Source organism: Muscardinus avellanarius (genome assembly GCF_963383645.1).
Source record: "Muscardinus avellanarius genome assembly, chromosome: 4".
Lineage (NCBI taxonomy): Eukaryota > Metazoa > Chordata > Mammalia > Rodentia > Gliridae > Muscardinus > Muscardinus avellanarius.
The window spans coordinates 157,904,050-157,924,579 of NC_137789.1; the positions used below are offsets into that span (position 1 = coordinate 157,904,050).

General features: G+C 43.0%; 1 pseudogene across 1 annotated transcript; it reads left to right on the forward strand.

Moving 5' to 3' along the window:
- The first annotated feature begins 12,139 nt into the window (after nucleotides 1-12,139).
- On the forward strand, nucleotides 12,140-12,881 carry LOC308261788 (large ribosomal subunit protein eL13-like; annotated as a pseudogene). Its single transcript has one exon. The product of its transcript is annotated as a large ribosomal subunit protein eL13-like (transcript).
- The last annotated feature ends 7,649 nt before the right edge of the window (nucleotides 12,882-20,530 follow it).

Sequence of the window (20,530 nt, forward strand, 5' to 3'; positions counted from 1 at the left end):
TAGTCAGTCACAAAAAATAAGAAATCAGATGCTTTCCCTAATATGTGAGAGTTAGGGAGAAATGGGTCATAGGAGAAACTCTTGAAGGGGAAAATCCTATAGAGGAGCAAACAAGACAACCTAAAGGAGGAGAAAGGAGGGGGGAAGAGGAAAATCTCTAAAACACACAATGTACTTAAACATATCGAAGTCAATCACTAAGCCAAGCAAGGGAAGGAGGGACAAGGAGGGAATGGGGTGGGAATTGGGTAGGGGTTAAATCAGCGATGTGTACATGTTTGTACATACAAGTTTTTAACCCAAATATGATGTTTGAATATAATGTACCAATAAAAATTTTTAAAAAAGATAAAAATGGTGGGTGGTAAATAGCTAGGTATATGATACCAACAAGAATCAGAACAGATTTTTCTCTGCACAGAAAAGTTGATTCTGATTGGTGCCAGGAGAAACCTGGTTCTAAATAAGCTTTGTAGAAGTTCAGGTTAAAAAAAAAATAAAGCCATATAAATAACCAATTAAAATCAGACATTTCCAGAGCCATTTATCCATTAGAAGAGCTTGAGCTTAAAAGCATTCTTGCACTGACCATGTTTCCATGAATTGGTTCTTCTCTGGTTTTGCAGCTCTAATTGTTAAGGTGTTTTTATTTTTACATAACTGCATAAAACAAAAAGCTCTTGTTTTGACTTTCCAAACTTCGAATTCGTTTTTAGAAAAACACTGACAAAGACTTGCATTTTAATTCATATGAGTTCACAGGGAAGGTAAGCTTAAGGTATCTTGAAGCAAATGCCACTTCTTTGTTGGCCTTATTAGTTCAATGATGTATCTGGTGTGCTGTCTGTGTGTGGCAAATTAGATCTAGGGGCTATTTGAAAAAGCTCACTGCATCATTAGCCAGCCACCTCCACCTACTGCCTCTGAAGAGGCTTGCAGGGCATGCAAGGAGGATGCACAAGCAAATCTCAGTCGTGCTGCACTTCTCTGAGATTTATAGCCCTGCACCTTCAGTGGAAACTTCTGGAGCAAAGTCCAGCCAAATCTACAAAGTCATTATTATGGGCTTAATGTAAAGACTAAGAGAGACTTCCGGGAAGATGGCGACCGAGAAAAGCGGGGCTTAAGAGCCCCACTAACAACTAATCTCCATTAACACAAAATCAGCGCCTTTCATAGCCAGAAAACACCATCACCAGAGAAACAAAAAAATCACCAGGCTCCAGAGAGAAAGCGGACTGAGAACAGAGCTCAGAGCCACAGAGGAGATACACTGGCCTCACGCACTGCCAGCGGCAGCGGCAAATTCACTGGATGGCTACAGCAAGCCGAGGTGAGCTGCTGCAGAACAGCCAGGAGGGATTTCTCGCCACAGGTAAAATCTAAAGCTCCCAGTGGCTGAGCTCAGCACACGCTGCAGAGATTCAGAGTGGAAATCAAAACCAAGAAGAAATACGCCAGCCTCACGGCCGAGGGTGTAGCAGCGGCGCCATATTGCCACCGGTGGCAGCAGCAGAGAATTCACCGAATCCAGTACAGCTACATCTGCGTACTCAAGAACAATGAGTCAAACTGTGGGCCACAGAGGAGAAATCCCAGTACTGTACTCCCTGGGACTTGATCCAGTGGGAGAGGGGCGGTGGCAGAGATATCACACCATAGGAGAACGTGCAACCTGGCACCCCCCACAGTCTAAAGCAGCCTCTATCGACTCCCTGGGTCAGAGACTCTGTGATACAACCCAGTAAAGGAGTAGTGGGGTCTGAGATACTACTGACTGGAGATCCAGAACACCTTAAGTGAAGTCATAGTGACCCAAGGGAAGAACCCAGAGAAGGCACAAACTTCCGAAATCATGGGAAAGAGGAATAATACCGGAGCAATGAATGCCCACAACCCCACAACATCAGAACCCGATAAAACAGAAATTCAGAGATTTCTAGAAGATCAAATCAGGAAAATAACTGTAGAAATAATAGAGGTGCTTCAAAAAGAACTCAGAGAGAGCCAAAAAGAGATAAAGGATGCAATTAATGAAGTAAAGGCCTCAATTCAAAGCACAAACAACCGATTAGACCACATGGAGAACAGAATCTCGCTCTTAGAAGATGATCATTCCAAAAATGAACGCATAGTTTCTAATCTAGGAAAAAATATTCGACAGCAGGAATCTGATATTGAAGAAATATGGGCCCATTTTAAGAGAGCTAACCTAAGAATAATTGGAATCGAGGAGGGAAAAGAAAGTGAAACCAAAGGGATCAACAATCTCTTCAAGGAAGTAATAGCAGAAAATTTTCCAAACATAGAGCAAGAGGTTGATACGCAGGTCCAGGAAACTTATAGAACTCCCTTTAGACAGGATCGGAGAAGAGGATCCCCACGCCACATAATTGTCCAAATGACCAATGTGGAAGCCAAGCAGAGAATCTTAAAGGCAACAAAAACAAAGGGCCAAGTGACATTCAGAGGCAAACCAATTAGAATCACTCCAGACTTCCCAAACCAAGTCATGACAGCCAGAAGGGCTTGGAGTAACATATTCCAAACTCTGAAAGAAAACAACTTCCAGCCAAAAATTTCCTACCCAGCAAAACTTTCTATCAAATTAGATGGAGAAATAAGAAGCTTCCATGACAAACAGAAACTGAAGGAATTTATGTCTTCAAAACCAGCACTAGAGAAAATACTCAAAGAGATTAACTACAAAGAAGAAATAGGTAACACACACCAGAACCAGAGAAACAAGATTTTCCATCCAACAGACAACTAAGATTGGTTATCTGTGGAGATTCATTATTTATGTTAGTCTTTTACCTATCTCTAAATGGTATTGTTTGCCTTTATTGTTGTTAATTTTTAGGATTCTAGTTGGAATATTAATATACCTTCAGATATAGCATTTGGAAATATTTTATCCCATTCTATTAGTAACTGTTAACTCTGTTTACATTGTCTTTGGATATACAATATTTTTTTTTTATTTTTTAGGGAGTTTGTATACTCTTCTGTTGCCTGTGCCATTGAAATCATATCCAAGAAATCACTGCCAGTTTCAATGTTGTGAGGTTTTATGACCCAGATTTTCTCCTAAAAGTTTATAGTCTTAAGATTTATATTTAGGTCTTTTATCTATTTTGAGTTAATATTTGTATATGGTATTAGGTAAGGGTCCAATTTTATTCTTTTCCATGTAATTATTATGTTTCAACAGTATTTAGTTACAAGATTATTATTTCCACCACCAAATGTTCGTGGAAACCTTGTCAAAAATAACTTGACAATATAGGGAAGAATTTAGCTCTAGGCTTTTATTTAACTCCAATGGTTTATATATCTGCCTTTAGAATAGTACTACACTGTTTCAATTATTGTAGCTTTATATGGTTTGAAATCAGAAAATATACATCTTCTGGCTTTGTTCTTTTTCGAGATCGTTTTGGGTATCTAGAGTCCATTTTCCATATTAGGATAGATTTTTTTTCTGAAAAATAAATATATAAATATATGATAGTTTCACCTAAAAAAACAGAAAAAAATATGCTCTAGTAAGAAAGAAAGCAAAAAGAAATATTGAAATGTTATCTTTAAGTCATCAAAAGCTTGGTATCAGACAAATGAAACTGTTATATGAGATTATCATTTTTAATTTTGGATAAATTGCTATAATACTAGATGTCAACCACTAAGCCAAGCATGGGAGGGAGGGATGGGGATAGAATGGGGTGGGGATCGGGTGGGGGCTGACTGGGCGATGTGTGCATGTATGTCTACAAAAGTTTGTATCCCACTATGATGTATGAATACAGTGCACCAATTAAAAAAAATGTAAAGACTAAGAAACTGGGTTGAAAACACAAAGGGTGGCTTCCATTCCTTTCTTCTTATGGAATGACTGGTTTTGCAAAGGAAAACTCAAAGCATCAAAGCACAAAGAAGATGCTCTTCTCAGAGCCTGTTTCTGGCCCTGAAGCTGGTGTGCTTGACAGAAGAATGTGAAGGGAGCTGGAGATTTCTGCCTAGAGGAAAATGGACCAGCTCAATGCTTGGCGAAAGGTGATTGTTAGGTAAAAGTACTCACTAGTTAAACTTGAAGATGTTCTGGGACCCTTATACTTTCGTTGTTGCATTATAGTCTCACATCAGAATGTAGTTTGTAGTGATGGTGATATACATGCACACAGCACTTGGCAGGCTTCCTCTGGCTCCCTCCTGTTTTTTTCCATTCCTTATACAGGGAACTGAGATTAACATTGGTATTCTCACATGGGTATACAATGTCAATGGAAGTGGTTTCTTCATTGATTCTCTCTCTCCCTCTTCTTTCCCTAGCTACCTCTCTAGCTCCATTTGGAGTTTCTATTCCAGTAACTAAACTCTCTCTGGTACCCTGATTACCAGAACATCCAAGAAAAATGGGATTATGTAAAAGTACCTGATTTAGGGTGACCTTTAGCATTCTTTTACTCACCCAAGTTCTGGAAATGAAGTTTTATTTCTCGACAGCAGAGACATCATGGGTCCTGACTTGGGTCAACTGGAGAGTGGATGTTGCTGATGGCATAAAATAGTATCTATCAATCAGGGTCATTTTGCCATCCATGGGGAATTTTAACAATGTCTATAGACATTTTTGGTTGTCACAACCTGGGGGTGGGAATATTACTGATATCCAGGAGATAAAGGTCAGAGCGATTCCAAAACATGCTATTGCACACAACACAACCCACACAGAAGACTTACTGTACCAATGTACAGTGCCGTGAGGGCGAGAGCACCTGGCATGGTGTGAAAGTTGAACAACTGATAATTCCAAAGAAGTGTGGCTGGAATATGTATATATATTTACCAACCACTCCAGATTTCAGTGCTCATTGTGGGTCCCCAATCCAGGCATGACATTATAACGTAATTTTGAAATTTACCTTTAACAAATTATGCTTTCTATCATAAAATTAATTGAAAGTAAACTAATGTCTATGCATGTGTGATTAAGTAGAAAGAAGCCAGGCATGCTATAAATAACACTCAAGAGGTATTAAAATTAATTTGATAGCTAATTTCATTATAAATTAATAATATACTGATCAAAGCCAAAATGTTCTACAATTTTAAAACATTTTTAAAGTCGCCTGTTTACAAAAAGCTAAGGGTTCACATCCCTTGTGGAGTCTCATAAGGAGTTTCATCCCTTGCGGAGTTTTACAAGGTTATATATTTTGGGGAATGAGATCAGTTAATGAAAACTTTAAAGGTATCTTCATCCAGAGAGAGTCAGCAGGAGTTTTCTTCTGTCCAACCTGGGTGGCACCTTCACTCCATATCTACCTGTCCCCTCTGCACAATGTCCCATTTCCCACCCCAGCCTGCCTGGTTCATGGGGATCTGTAGAAGGCAGGCCTGGATTTGACTAAGCACAAAATAAATGTTACCATTTATTTATCAAAGATCTGGAATACTTTATAAGGAAGAATACTTCCAGCATAGATGCACTTTAAAAACATAGCCTTTGGGAAAAAAATGGATGTTTGTCATTCAATGTAGGCCAAAATAGCGGATGCTGCCCACCAGCCCCTTAGTTCCCTAGAGAGTGAACTCACTTTTCATATATTGCAGTGAGCTCTTTTATACACTGAATTTTCTCTCTTTTATGTCAGATAAGAAATTATAGCTGTTTGGGGACAGTTGTTCAAACAAGCACACATTGTTCTGGTGTGATGCTTCAAATAGGGTGAGAGAAAATACTGGAACATTAATAAATTGGCCAAAGCTGCAAACCCCCTTAATGGTGAGTAATGAATCCAATATCCACTCATTTCTTTCCCATCATCTCAAAGTCGATAAAGCGGTATTTATATAGGATTTGTGCAATCACTGCATTCGTGTGTCTGTTTATGAAGCATCATCAACAATCCCTAAAATATCAAAGGCTTCTTTTCGTCGAACTGTCATACTGAGAGTGAATTTTCTAAGTGAAAAAAAATGTCACAATTAGCTGCCTGTAAGGAAATATCAATAGTTCAAAGAAAGCTGGTGTGTGTGTATGTGTGTGTGTATGTGTGTGTGTGTGTGTGTGTGTGTGTGAGAGAGAGAGAGAGAGAGAGAGAGTGTGTGTGTGTGTGTGTGTGTGTGTGCATGTACATTCACAGGAGCATTTCTGCAAGACCGGAAAGCCTGGAATCATTTGGTCCAAGATTCTACAATGTGAGACTTCCTCCTCTGCCCCTGGAGTATGACTTGCATGCAAGTGGACTCTCAGTGATGGGTGAACTGACTGGCATCCTGAGGACCAGACAGACAAGAGAATTAGAAAATGAGCTTCTGTCCTGATTTCTGTTTCAGAGTTAGGTGTTCAAATGGGGATCTTTAGGTGCCCCCTTTGCCTCTAGATAAAGAGCTACATTATAGGGAAAGTAAAATGAAGTCTGATGACTGTAGGTCACTGTTAAGTGAACAGAAGGGGATTGAAAACAAAACACTTAAAGGCATCCTATCTGCCCCTAGACCACCTTTCCCTGGCCATGACAACACTCAGGGTGAAGTGGGTTCTTGCCCTGGCCCCATCACGGCTGGCTGACCAGGGCAGGTGTGCCCTCCTCACCTGTCCAGGAAGATGCTAACACCTGATATGGGGGCTGTTGTGATGCCAACATGAAATCACTCAGCCCCATGGCATATACTGTGCTCAGCAAATGGTAGGCAGTTCTACTGATAAAACTGCTCAAGCAGTCAGAGGCCGTCCATATTACAGGAAGCAACTTGCAAGAGCATTTCTGAATCATACTTGGACCTCAAGACTAGACATGGGCTCTCAAGTCAAGTTGGTGTGCTTTCTATGGATAATCTTCAGATGAGCGTTGGTAATGAATTCCAGTGATTCATAGCACAGGTATTTCCTTAACTTGTGGGGGAGAAAGTCCCTTTTGCCATAAATATACAATTGTGACTCAGACATCTTTTATAAAGAAAAAGCAATAGATAAGGCCAAGAGGGACTGGCTACAACACTGTGTTCTTGAGTTTAAACCAGAGTCAGATAATGGCTTTTATTAATTATTCTGAGCTTATAATAAGCAAATACATTGGACCAATTACATGCTTAAATACAAGGGGGGCATTTCTTGTCTCTGCATGTGTGGTGTGTACCACACAGGCCCCACCTTCTTCTAACTTTGCTAACTGCCTCTCCGCACTCAGCCCGATTCCTTTCTTTCTTGTCTGGAGGGTGAATGTGGGACCCAGCTCTGGCCAATCCCAGTTTCCCTATGCCAGAAAAGTTATCACCCAGGACTAGGCTCATGCAGTCTGTCATGGAGAGGTCTTCCAGGGGAGGAAGAAGCTGGCTGGCTGCAATAATGTGTCCACAGCTGCCAGAGTCCACATCCCTGTCCACCTCAAAGGACACTTGCTTCCCCTCATATGTCCTGGGGATTAGGATGAGCTGGTGCCTACTGTTAAGAGCTGCTTTCGTGTGTGCACAACAAGCTCCTTGGGATGCCAGCCATACAATGGCACAAAACAGGCCAAGCAATTGATACTGCTCCTTCTGTGACCTAACCTCTCTCATCTCTCTCCCTGTGGTGACTGGTGCAGAGCAGGGCACAGGGAGAGATGTGCTCACCAGAGGAGAAGGTGCCCACCCCAGTGAAGCTTCCCCATGCTCATTTTTAATAAGTCTTCTACCTCACATGCCATACTCAGATGTTCTTTGGTCTCTCAAAAGCCAACTCGGCTGTAGACAGCACATGAGGACCAGGCAGGGACCGAGCCCCAGGGGACGGTGGCAGAGAGCCAGTGCTGATGGCTCCGTCTGAGCCCTTCTCCAGCCGGCCTTCCCGAGGCCGCCACCCACATATCCCGCTTCTTGCTTAAACTGGTTTGAGTGGGTGAGTTCCTCACCATGAATTATGATGTTAATACTTACATTGGCAAAGGTGCAGCCTATGTCTCATTCGTTCAGTTATTTAGTTCTAAGTCATGTCCAGCCACTGGTTCTACACGTTTATCAACCAAGACCTTCACTTGTCCATGGGGATGTCAGCAGAAAGCATGGACAGACCTTCCATGCTCAGCTGATTGTATTTGTGGAACAAAATAAATCACAGGTGTTTTTCCTTTTGAAAACACACCAAAAAAAATGCAAGAGTAAGCAATTAAAAATATCAGATAGAATTCCTCTCTTATCACTTAGAAATGACACCAGGAGCAACAAAAGACTCATGTACAGAAGGCCAAAAGACTAAGGAAGAGTAACCCGAGCGCCCAGCCGTCAAGTTGGCAAGGCGAGACAGTAACTGTGAGTAGCAAGTGACGTCACATAGCTCCAACATGAACGGCTCCAAAGGCAAGGGCCAGGAGGGTGCAAAGGCAGGGCTGGGACCCAGAGGAGAGCAGGAGCTGAGCCTCCCTGTGCATGAGCTGGGGGTTGTGCACTCCACGAGGAGGAAGCCTGGCAGCAGTGGGTGGGGTGAGAAGGGGGAGGAGGACTTGGACTCCAGGAAGAGCAGGCTGTGTCCTCAGCCCAGGCAGGAGTGCTGCCCAGGCGGACGCCATGCTGGGAGTCAGAACTGAGGCTGCAGGGGGCGCAGGGGATGGAGAGTGCAAGGGTTCGTACATTCTCTCAGAACGGGTAATAAGGACCTTATTGTTTCTGAGTCAGGAGGGAATGCAGTAATAATGAGGCTTGTTCAGCCCAATGCACTGGGGGAAGAACTGCCTCACAATGGTGAGAAAATAAACCCACTCCAGGTAAAGAGAACAGCAGTGGGATAAACCGGCGGCAGCCGCAGAGCCGCTGTGCCAGCACTGGGTGCCGTCTTCATCAGGGTGGTGGCTGCTCTCCACTCTGCACCAGCACCTGACGTGGGTCTGCGTTTGGAAGAAAGAAGGCCATGGGTAAAAACCAGGAGGGGCCACTGTGTGCGGTCAGTTCTATCAGCCTTGGAGAGCCTCTCAGGGGAGGAGGTGCAGAGGAAAGAGCAGGTCCCCCTTCTCAGTCAGCGGCGAGCAGGAGCCCAAGGGTCACCTTGGGGAGGCTGTAGATCCAGGAAGAGCAGCCAGGTTGCCCTGCGTCGCAGGTCTGCAGCGTCCTTGCAGGTGTGTGGATGGCTCTTAGCACCGCAGGCCAGTGCTTCCTGAAGCTGCTGTTGAACCTGGTGAGGAGGGAGCCCTGTCCATGGTGCTGGAGGAAAAAGTGACTTAGAGCTCCCCAGAGAAAGAACGGGGAGAAGTGGACGGCACCTGTGTGGGGTTAAAGAACGGAATGGAAGGACTCAAGGACCTACACTTGGAGCCACACAAGACAGAGTCTCAGCAGTCACTGCCAGGTCAGGTATGACCACTGCAATTGGGACCATTGAGTAATGAGCCTCCGCGGGCTCCACTGAACTGAACAGTGTTGTAAAGTTCATGACAGCTCCCTGAACCCTCTCCCCTGAGCATGTCATAAAGCTGTCTGGACTTCTCCGTAGTGTCCTTTAGTCTTTTAAAGGCATACTCCAGCCGGGCATGGTGGCGCACGCTTGTAATCCCCGTGCTTAGGAGGCAGAGACAGGAGAATTGTGCAGGTTTGAAGCCAGCCACACTGGCTTAAGAGACCCTGTTTCCAAAAAAATATAAAATAGGTCTGGGAGTGTAGCCCGGAGGTAGAAGGGCGTCCAGGAACCCCAGTACCATCACCAAAAAAAAAGGCATACTCCACACTGCCATATACATATACACAATGCTACATATCGATACTGTACACTATACTATGTAAGTATGTTACACACTGTACTATACACACATTACTGTGCACAGTCATATATGTATATATACACCATGCTACATATATATGCTATGCCCTGTGCTATATTATACACCATGCATGTAAATATGCTGTGTACTGTGCTGTGTACACATGCATGCATATACAAATACACACAGTGTGCATTGTGCTATACAGATCTACTATACAGTGCCCCATACATGATGCATTCTGTTCTCTACATACACTATGTGTGCAGTAAGTACTAAGTACATGCACTATGCACTGTATTATATGCATACACTATACATTGTGCTATATAAAAATACATGCTGTATACATATGCCATGCACCGTATTTTATACTCCTACTATACACTGTACTATATATGCACATATACTGTGCAGTTTTCTCTCTGTATACTATAGCATGTGGATATACATATGCCATGCACTGTACTCAGCACAGATACTATTCACTGTATTTTACACATGTGTTCTGCACTGTTCAATATGCATATGCCATGCACTGTACAAGCTCTATACATGCACTGTCCACTCTATACATACGCTAGAGACTGCTTTATTCACATATACTATGCATGATATTTCATTCATATGCTATTCACTGTGCTTTATACATACCTACACATTATTCTATGTACATATACTATGCACTATTTATACATATACTCCATGAGCTGTGCCATGTACACATGTACATGGGTTACACACTGTACTAATACAGGTAGGTGCTGCGCACTATGCCATACACATGTGATGCATGCCGTGCGATATGCACACAGTATACGCCACACTGCACACACATGCTCTGCACACAGTGCATGCAAACACACTGTAAACAGATTAACTCGTAAGCCAGGATTGTGGCTGTCCTCTTCACAGCTGGATTTACTCTTTTCTTACCTCCTTCTAAGTTGATGGAGGCAAGGGTCAAGGCCAGGATGTTCAGACTGAGGAAGCTGCTGACCTGGTATCACCTGGTTCTCTTAATTTCTACTTTCTGTGTTGCCCCTCGATTCATATCCTGAAAACTTTCCAATCTGCCTTCTGCAGCTTAGTTAGACTCGCAATCGGGCCATGCCTGACTTTCCTCACCCGGGCCTCATTCGCCCGGCCTATTTTGTAATAACATTGCTCTTTCTTTCGAGACGCGCTCTGTTCCTCCCTCATTTGCTCAGATTGAACTCCGTGAACTCGTCCTCTCTGACTCCTCAACATCGGCGCTGCTGACGGGAGGGACCGCGCTGCGCGGGGCAGCAGAGTGGGGCGCGGCGCTGGACTTGTGTGACTCTCGGTCCTCTTCCTCCCCGGCCCCTCTTCTCTTCTCTCCGCTGCCTGCCCTCTCTTCCCTCGGCTCTCCTCCATCCCACAGCCCTTACGAACCTCTCGAGAAGCAAACTGAGTGACCTCTTACTGACTCCCATCGCCCTCCCAGACGATGGCTCGTTCTCCAGCGGCTCGGTGAGCTGCTGCCTGGCGCCACGGCGGGGCCTTTCCTGCCTCTGCTCCTTGGGCTGGCTCTCTAGAAGGCACATCCCCTTGGCAGCGCCCTAGGCGAGGCCGCAGGCTGTGCGCCGCCCTGCTGGTGACCTCGGGCGGCGACTTCATTCATCAGCTCTGCACCTTCCGCCCAGCGCCCACTCAGCTGTTGTCGTTGGTTCTGCCTAGTTTACTTTCGTTTCACTTTATTAACATATCAGTTAATCAAATTTGGCATACACTGTGGTATTTCAGTATATGCATTAGGCATACATTGATCAAGTTAGGGGTAATTGGCATTTCCCTTTCCTTACCATTTCTGTTTTGCGTGCCTTTTTGAAATATAGTTATTTTTACAAAACCACTTTACTTAACACATAGTAGTAACATTATGATCATTATTTTAAGGTGAATGTCAGTAGGTAATTTTTTTTTTTTTTTGCAGTACTGGAGATGGAACAGGGGCATTCTATCTCTACCCTCAGCCTTATTTTTTATTCTTTCACAACCAGCAGCAAAGACTTTTAATTCCTTATCTCTAATTTTTTTTATACTTTTAGTGGTGTGCTGCAATTATACAGCACACTGAGAGATAGAATGAGAGGACTATCCATGCACATGTCTCAAGAAGCATTTCCCCCAGGGTCCCACCCTCTGCCCTCCCCATACGTGTCTTTGAGCTTGGCATTGGTGGTTTACTATACCTACAAAGCAATATTGCAGCAAGTATCTTCTTTACATCTCTATCCTCCCTCTTCCTCCCCTAAATCCTCTCCCTCACTCCACTGGAGTCTCTGCTCCTCTCTCTGATGTTATCCTTGGTTCCTAATCTCTATCTAGCTTTTGCATATGAGAGAAAGCATACAATTATTATAAGCAGAGGAGGCCAGAATGGCATGATCCTGAAGCCCCACTTCCACAAGGACTGGCAGCGGCGCGTGGCCACGTGGTTTAACCAGCCAGCCAGGAAGATGAGCAGACGCAAGGCCGGGCAAGCCAAGCCACATCGCGCCCCGCCCCGCGTCCGGCCCCATCCGGCCCACAGTGAGGTGCCCCACGGTGAGGTATCACACCAAGGTCCGCGCCGGCAGGGGCTTCAGCCTGGAGGAGCTGAGGGTGGCCGGCATCCACAAGAAGGTGGCCCGGACCATCGGCATCTCTGTGGATCCGAGGAGGCGGAACAAGTCCATCGAGTCCCTGCAGGCCAACGTGCAGCGACTGAGGGAGTACTGCTGGAAGCTCATCCTCTTCCCCAGGAAGCCCTCGGCCCCCAAGAAGGCCCCCAAGACAGCTCAGCTGAACTCAAATTGGCCACCCAGCTGACCGGGCCAGTGATGCCCATCCGGAACGTGTACAAGAAAGAGAAAGAGAAAGCGAGAGTCATTACCGAAGAGAAGAACTTCAAGGCCTTTGCCAGTCTCCGCATGGCCCGTGCCAATGCCCGGCTATTTGGCATCCGGGCAAAGAGGGCCAAGGAAGCTGCAGAACAGGACGTTGAAAAGTTAAAATGAAGCACTGGGGCTTTGTAATAAATGTGTAGTAAATCAAAAAAAAAAAAAGAAAGAAAGAAAGAAAGAAAGAAAGAAAGAAAGAAAGAAGGAAGGAAACTGCTCCAATAATGATTTTCTTTTTCTCCCTCCCTATTCTTTTTCTCTCAAATAGATATGTCTGGTCAGGTTAAAATGGGCTCCACTGAGAGGTAGTAACGTTCCTTTAAAAAGTCATTAAAATCCTGGCAAGGTCCATCTGCTTCACAGAGATAGCTTTGACTGGTAACTCTATTAAGGAGCCTTAGGTAAACCAGTCTCCTGAAAAGCCTCTGTGCGGGTAATCTCAGTTCCCCCTCTTGATCGTCACAGCACCTGCATTCATACCCAGGTTTCTTTTCCATTGCTTGTGTAACACATTGCAACATAGTAGCTTGAACCATGAGGACTGATTACTTACAGTTCTGTAGGATATGAGCTCAAGGTTAGGGGACTCTGCTGCTGGTGACATCATTGAGAACCTGGAGGCATCTTGTTAAGTAAAATAAGCCAGGAAGAAGCAGACAGATCCTGTGTGGTTTCATGGCATGCAGAATCTTAAAAGAGAAAGGCAGATTCATGAGAAACGAAAGTGGATGGTGTTCCCAGAGGTCAGGGGTGGGAAGAGGTGGATGGGCGACCTTGGTCAAAGGGCTCAGAGTTTCAGCTACAGCGTAAGTTCTGAGGGTGTAATATTGTTCAGCCTGGGGCCTTCGTTAACAATGCTGAAATGTGTGTTTAAACTCTGCTGAGAGAGTAGATTTTTGAGTCTTCTTTTAAGAAAAAAAATCTCAGAAAGCTATCACATGAGGTGATGAGGTGATGGATGGGTTAACTGACTTCACTGTGGGGGAATTCCACAATGTCTTTTGTGCTCTCTTGGTTCATAACAATGGTCCATCAATTCATAACACTGTATATTAGGCACACACAACTTTATTTGTCAAATGTACTTCAACCAAGCTGGAAAAAATAAAAAAGAAAGAGAAGTTTAATGTTGATCTTATTGGGATAAAGTCAAGGGCTGCATTCTCCCTGGAAGCATGAGGGGGGAAACATGTCTGCTCCCCACACTCCTCTACAGGTCACCCACACTCCTCGGCTCTTGGCTTGTTCTGCCATCTCTAAAGCCAGGAACATGGCCTCTCTCCACCGCTGCTTCCAAATCACACTTACTTGTGGTTTCTGCCTTCTTTTTCCACTCTCCATGACCGTTCTGAAAACACAGGGCCCGCTGTATGATTCGAGCTGAGTGCTCCTTTGTGCAGTTAGCCTCTTTGTAAAGGGAGCTCCATGTGCAACCAAAGGCACCCTTCGCAGTGACAGACACATTGTGGGTTCTGGCAGCAGGGTGTGAACATCTCCAGGGGCACTGTCTACCCATCACACCACACAGCTTCCAACAGAGTCAGCCGTGTGTCTTTAAAGGACAGCCTCCACCTTTTCATGCTGCAGACTCCTCCTGCCAAAACCAGCCAGCAGGCAGGAGAGTGTCAAGGTGATCCATGGAGCTCGTGACTCCCATGAGCAAGGTGGTGACGTACAACCTGTCCCATCCAGGAAGAGTGCTTGGCAAGTCTCCATTTCCTACTGAAGCTCGAAAAATGGGTCAGGCTAGGCTGGGAAGACACAGAGAAGGGCACAAGGGTGGCTTCAGGTTTGGTTATTGCAAACTGAGGATTCAGAACAGAAATCTTTCTTTCTCTAAATTAAATACCTAGGAATGTGTTGCTGGGCATTAGTCCATTTTGTATGACTTTAATTAAATACTCAAGGCTGGCTGACTTATAAAGAAAAGAGTAAGCTGGGCCTGGTATCCCACTCCTGTAATCCTAGTACTTGAGACTGAGTCAAGAGGATCACAGGTTTGAGGACAGCCTCAGGAACAAACATAGGCTCTCAGCAACCTTCTGAAACCTTGTTTCAAAACAAAAATAAATGAATAAATAAATAGGGCTAGAGGTGTAGCTCAGTGGTAGAATGTGCCCAGATATAATCCCAGAATCAAAAATAAATAAATTAGAAAATACATACATGCATACATACATACATGAGAAAAGAGTTTTCTTCAACTCATGGTTGGGGAGGTGGGGGAGGTTAAAATCCAAAGGGCATTATGCAGTCTCTAGCGAGGGGCCCTGTTGGATCCATCAATTCATGACAGATGACAATGGTGGGGGGAAGAAATCACATCTTCAAACAGGAAGCCGAGGAGGCTAGGTCCCATGGTCCTTCCTGAGTACACATCCCCAATGACCAAAAATTTACCAGCATGGCGCTCCCCCTAGGCTCCACGCTGAAGACCAAAGTCCCACAGCTGAACCTCTGGGGGACAAACTATAGCCCTGGGTCATATGTTACGTGACTGTTCACTTTTTAAGAAACTGCTAACCTGACTCTGAGAGGGACTGTGCCGTGTTGTATTCCTTCCAGCAGGAGGAACGTGGGAGCCATCCAGGTTGCGGGCTTCTCCAGCCCCAAGTCTGGATGGAGGAGCCAAGCAGGAAAGCTAGGGAGCTCTGCACTGTACTTTTCCTTGGGCCTAGGATTTCCTAGCTTGTCTGACTCCTTCTCTTCGAGTTTTAGATTTCTCTTATGTTTGTTTTAATACATAATGTCCACAGTATTTCACGGTACTTCATGAGAGAACAGGAGGAATTACCTCTACTTCATCTTTTCAAAAGCAGAAATCCTCACTTAACTCTACTAAGGACTTTATTGAGGTATACTTTCCATACAAAAGAGACCCTACATTTTCCTGTGAAGCTGGTTACATCATTCCATTTGTGTACAGCTGTTGTGCCCAGCGCCTAGTTCTAGATACAAAACATCTCCCACCACCATCCCAGAAAGATCCCACGTACCTTTTCTAATCAGTAACCACCCTCTCCCCACTTTCAAGGCCACCACAGTTCTTTTGCTCCCATAGATTACTTTTGCCCATTTTTAAAATTCATCTGAGTAGAACTATAAACTGGTTACCATTTTGTGTCTCACTTCTTTTCTGCAATAAATTCTTTTTAGATTTTCCATGTTGTTCTGTGTATTAAAAGCTCATTACTTTTCATTGTGAAACAGCACTTTATTATATAAATATGTTGTAATTAATTTGTCCTCTTTAAAATTTGCACCTACAGGGGAAATGTAGTACCAAAGAGCTGAGGATCTGGGAGTGAACTTCGTGTGGAGCAAGGTTGATGATGCATGGCTGGTAAAAGGGGAGGTTGGAAGGAAAAATCATGGCTGTTGCTATCCTCTGGGACTGGGTATTATGAAATGTACCATCCGCCCTTCCCAAACACAGAAATTTTAATAAAATCCCATTAGGCTTTATCCAGTACCACTTATGGGTATCTGTACCTTCTGAAATTCAAAGGAGTTGACAGCTCGGGGTCTTGGCGCAATCTGCTGAGTTCATGTTCTCAAAATTTACTACACAGTGACTGTCATTTTTGCAGTGATAAGTTTGATATCAAGTGATAAATAAACAAAATTTAATGCAATTACTGACCAGGAAAGACTATTTGCTTCATATTTCTCTTTAAAAGATTTAAAAAGCTACTTCCTGCTTGTAAAGTGAAAGAAGCGACATAAAATAATTAAATGTTTGCTCAGTTACAGAGATGTACTTTGTAGGGATTTCCATCTGTAATGGGCAATGACATGTTGCTGTCATGAGGAGGGAGGGGTAGTACGCTGTGGTCTCAGCCTGTAGCACTGTGACCTTCTGGTCCCATGAGCAGTGGTCAGCTCAGGAACACATTGACTGCATACTTATTACATGTGTGTTACTGAGCTCATCACTGTATTCATGCAAAGAAGCCTACTGCAAAGACCCTGCCTGAAAAGAGCTTGCACATTTTGGGTGAGAGGAAAAAAATGTATGAAAAGGAAAATGCTATGAGATTTTTAATCACCATATTCCATGTAATAAAGCGATATGTAGGATTATGAATTCAGCACAGACAGTCTTGACAGGGGAGAGAGAGAGAGAGAGAGAGAGAGAGAGAGAGAGAGAGAGAGAGAGAGAGAGAGAGAGAGAGAGAGGTTTTTGATTGCTGAAGTCAGTCTCAAGGGAATGCGTGGCTTGCCCAGAGTCACATCGGGTGCCTGTGGGCTGAAACTAAAAGGCTGGATCTCCTCCCCCAAGGCTGAATCACACTGAGGAGAGAATGACTATTCTGGCCTCCCCAGGGTAGTTGGAAGAGGCCGAGCCTCTAAGGATGGACAGGATGTAGAAAGGCCAACACAGAGGCATAGCACATGCAAACCAGAGATACAGGAACAAGAAGGGCGAGAAGTTTTCAAGGTTAAGGCTGAAATCAGAATCAGGAGAGTGAAATACAAAACAGAAAATCTAAAGAGAAAATCAATGAACCAAAAGATGACTTTTTGACAAATCCATAAAATTGAGAAGCCTCCAGTCAGACTGGTCAAGAAAAAATTAAAAAAAAAACAGGCACAGATATAATGAACATCAGGATTGAAATAGACATCACAAGAGATTGCATAGATATTTTAAAAGATAGTGGAATATGACGATCAATTCTGGAAATTCAACAACAAATTTCTTGAAATATACAAAATCTACCAAAGCTCACTCAAAGAGAAATCCAGTTTTAGTCTTGATGGTGTTAACAAGTTTCATGGGTGTATACACATGTCAAGATACAATTAATTGTATATTTTATTTATTTATTTATTTATTTTTGCAGGTCTGGGGATGGAACACGGGGAAATTTGACCCCTGAGCTACTCCCTTTTTCTATTTTTTATTCTTTTAATTTTGAAACAGGGTCTCACTAAGTTGCAGAAGGCCTCACTAAGTAGCTGAGGCTGTCCACAAACCGCTATCCTCCAGTCTCAGCCTCCCGAATACTGGGATTACAAGCGTGCAACACCATGCCCGGCTTAATTGTATACTTTAAATACTTGAAGTTTTTTGTACCTAAATTATACTTCAATAACGACATTAAGCATACCACCTCAAAAAGAAAAAAAATATCTTTTTTTTTAGCACCAGGGATTGAACCAAGGGGCAGTCTACCTCCCAGCTCCACTCCCAGCTCTATTTATTTATTTATTTATTTATTTATTTATTTATTCATTTATTCATTTATTTATTCATTCATTCATTTATTTATTTTTGCAGTACTGGGGATGGAACACAGAGGCATTCTACCTCTGAGCTATACTCCCAGCCCTATTTTTTTTAATTCTTTATTTTGATACAGGGCCTCACTGAGATACCAAGGGCCTCACTAAGTAGTAGTTGAGGCCGTCGGCAAATGCATCAACATACCAGGCCTGGTTTTTTTTATCTTGAAACAGGGTCTCACTAAGTTGCAGAGGCTTTAAAGATATTTTCTAATTTCCCTTTTGGTTACGCTTTTATCCTATGGGTTATTTTGAATTATGTTATTGATTTCAAATACTTGGGGATTTACCTGCTATCTTTCTGTAATAGATTTCTAATTTAATACCATTACAGTCAGAAAACAAACTTGGTGCAATTTGAATCCCTTTAAATGTATCAAGACATATTTTATAGCTCAAAATGTGCTAGATATTAGTAAATATTCTGTGTGTACTAAAAAGAATATAGATTTTGCTAATGTTTGCTAATGTCCTTATAGCAAACCTCTGTATTTTTCCCACTCTTTTTAATCTAATAGTGGACTTTAAAATCTATTAAGGTCTAGATATCTACTTTATATGATTAGACATTGCTATCCCGATTCAATATTTATACAAAAAAATCTTTCCCACCAAATTATCTCAGATTAGCTCAGAGCAATGACCATGGCTGGCACTGGGATAGGAGTGATAGGCACAGAGAGAGGGGACACCAACACGTCCCTCGATGATGAAGGCCTACGTGTCCCTCAGTGATGATGGCCTACGTGTCCCTCAGTGATGAAGGCCTACGTGTCCCTCAGTGATGATGGCCTACGTGTCCCTCAGTGATGATGGCCTACGTGTCCCTCAGTGATGAAGGCCTACGTGTCCCTCAGTGATGAAGGCCTACGTGTCCCTCAGTGATGATGGCCTACGTGTCCCTCAGTGATGATGGCCTACGTGTCCCTCAGTGATGAAGGCCTACGTGTCCCTCAGTGATGAAGGCATTAACAAACTGTGGTCTATGCACACAGGGAATTTTACTCAGCCAAAAAGAAGGACAAAATTAGGCCATCTGTAGAAAGGTAGGTGAAACTAAAGAAAACTGCTAGGTGAGATTAACCAGGCTCAGGAAGTGAAGGGTCATGTGCTTTCTCTCCTTCATGGGAGTTAAAGGAAACTGAGAAAGAAAAGAGGTTTTGGATAAATGAAGATGCCAATACAAAAGAGGCAGGGGGCACGAGGAGAAAGTGGAGAGAGGAAAGGGGAGACTTGTTGAAGGAAACAGCTCAGACAATCCTACGTGTGTGAAGCTGTCAATATTGATTTTGATATTATGAGTGGGAGGGAAGGGAGCAGGACGGGATGCAGGGGAACGTGCCAGGTGCTGTGTGCATGAATGTTTCTATCACACCAAACCTCAATACGACGGATGACTGGAATAGACCAATAAAAGTATATTAAAAAGAGGGTACGGTTCTGGCGTGTGCATGCATATATGTTTTAATATACTTCACTTTGTTGTTTACTTTTCTTTCTTTCCCTGACTTTAAACCAATATTTACAATATTATATGCAGAGATATATGGGATAGGTTGTAGAGCATTATTAATATTAGTAGAGTATAACGCATCCTATATAAAATATGTATGTATAAATGTGTGTATATCTGTGTAGACACAAATACACATATATTCATGTGGCAGAAATTTGATCATTGCAACAGTGGAAATAGGTGACACACATCTTATTTTCCTCACACACCTAGTGGACACACTTGTAATCACTGGATATCTGGCTCAACCTTATGAGGTGTATACTCTTCCAAGGAGAGTATGAACTCTAAATGTTCAACCGTTCAGTTATTACTTAGCACCAGGTTGAACATTGCACTAATATCCCTTTACATTACCCTTACCTATAGTGATGTGATATTATTTTGTAGCGCTTCCTAAGAGTGTGATTGTAAGGTAGCAGCATAGTTGGTATTTCTTAAACATCTTTACTAAAGCACAACCCAGATAAACTTTAAATATTTAAAATATACAATTAGCTGTATCTTGATGTGTGTAGGCACCTTTGAAACTAGTAACACCATCAGGACTAAAATTTGATTTCTCTTTGAGTGAGCTTTGGTAGATTTTGTGTATTTTAAAAAATTTGTTGTTGAATTTCCAAAGTTGATTGTCATATTCTCTTATCTTTTAAAATACCTGTGTAGCCGGGTGTGGTGGCGCACGCTTGTAATCCCCGTGTTTGGGAGGCAGAGACAGGAGGATCGCGCAGGTTCGAAGCCAGCTGCACTGGCTTAAGAGACCCTGTTCCAAATTAAAAGTATTAAAAAAAATAGGTCTGGGAGTGTAGCCTGGAGGTAGAAGGGCTTCCAGGAACTCCAGTACCACCAAAAAATAAAAATAAAAATAAATAAATAAATAAATAAATAAATAAATAAATAAATAAAATACCTGTGTAATCTGTTGTGGTGTTGCTGTTGTCGATCTCAATCCTGATGTTGGTTATTTGTGTCTGATCTTTTTTTTTTCTTGATCAGTCTGAATGATTCTTAATTTCATTGATTTTGTCAAAGAGCCATTTTTTGGTCCATCGATTTCTTCTTCAGATTTTCTGTTTTGTATTCCA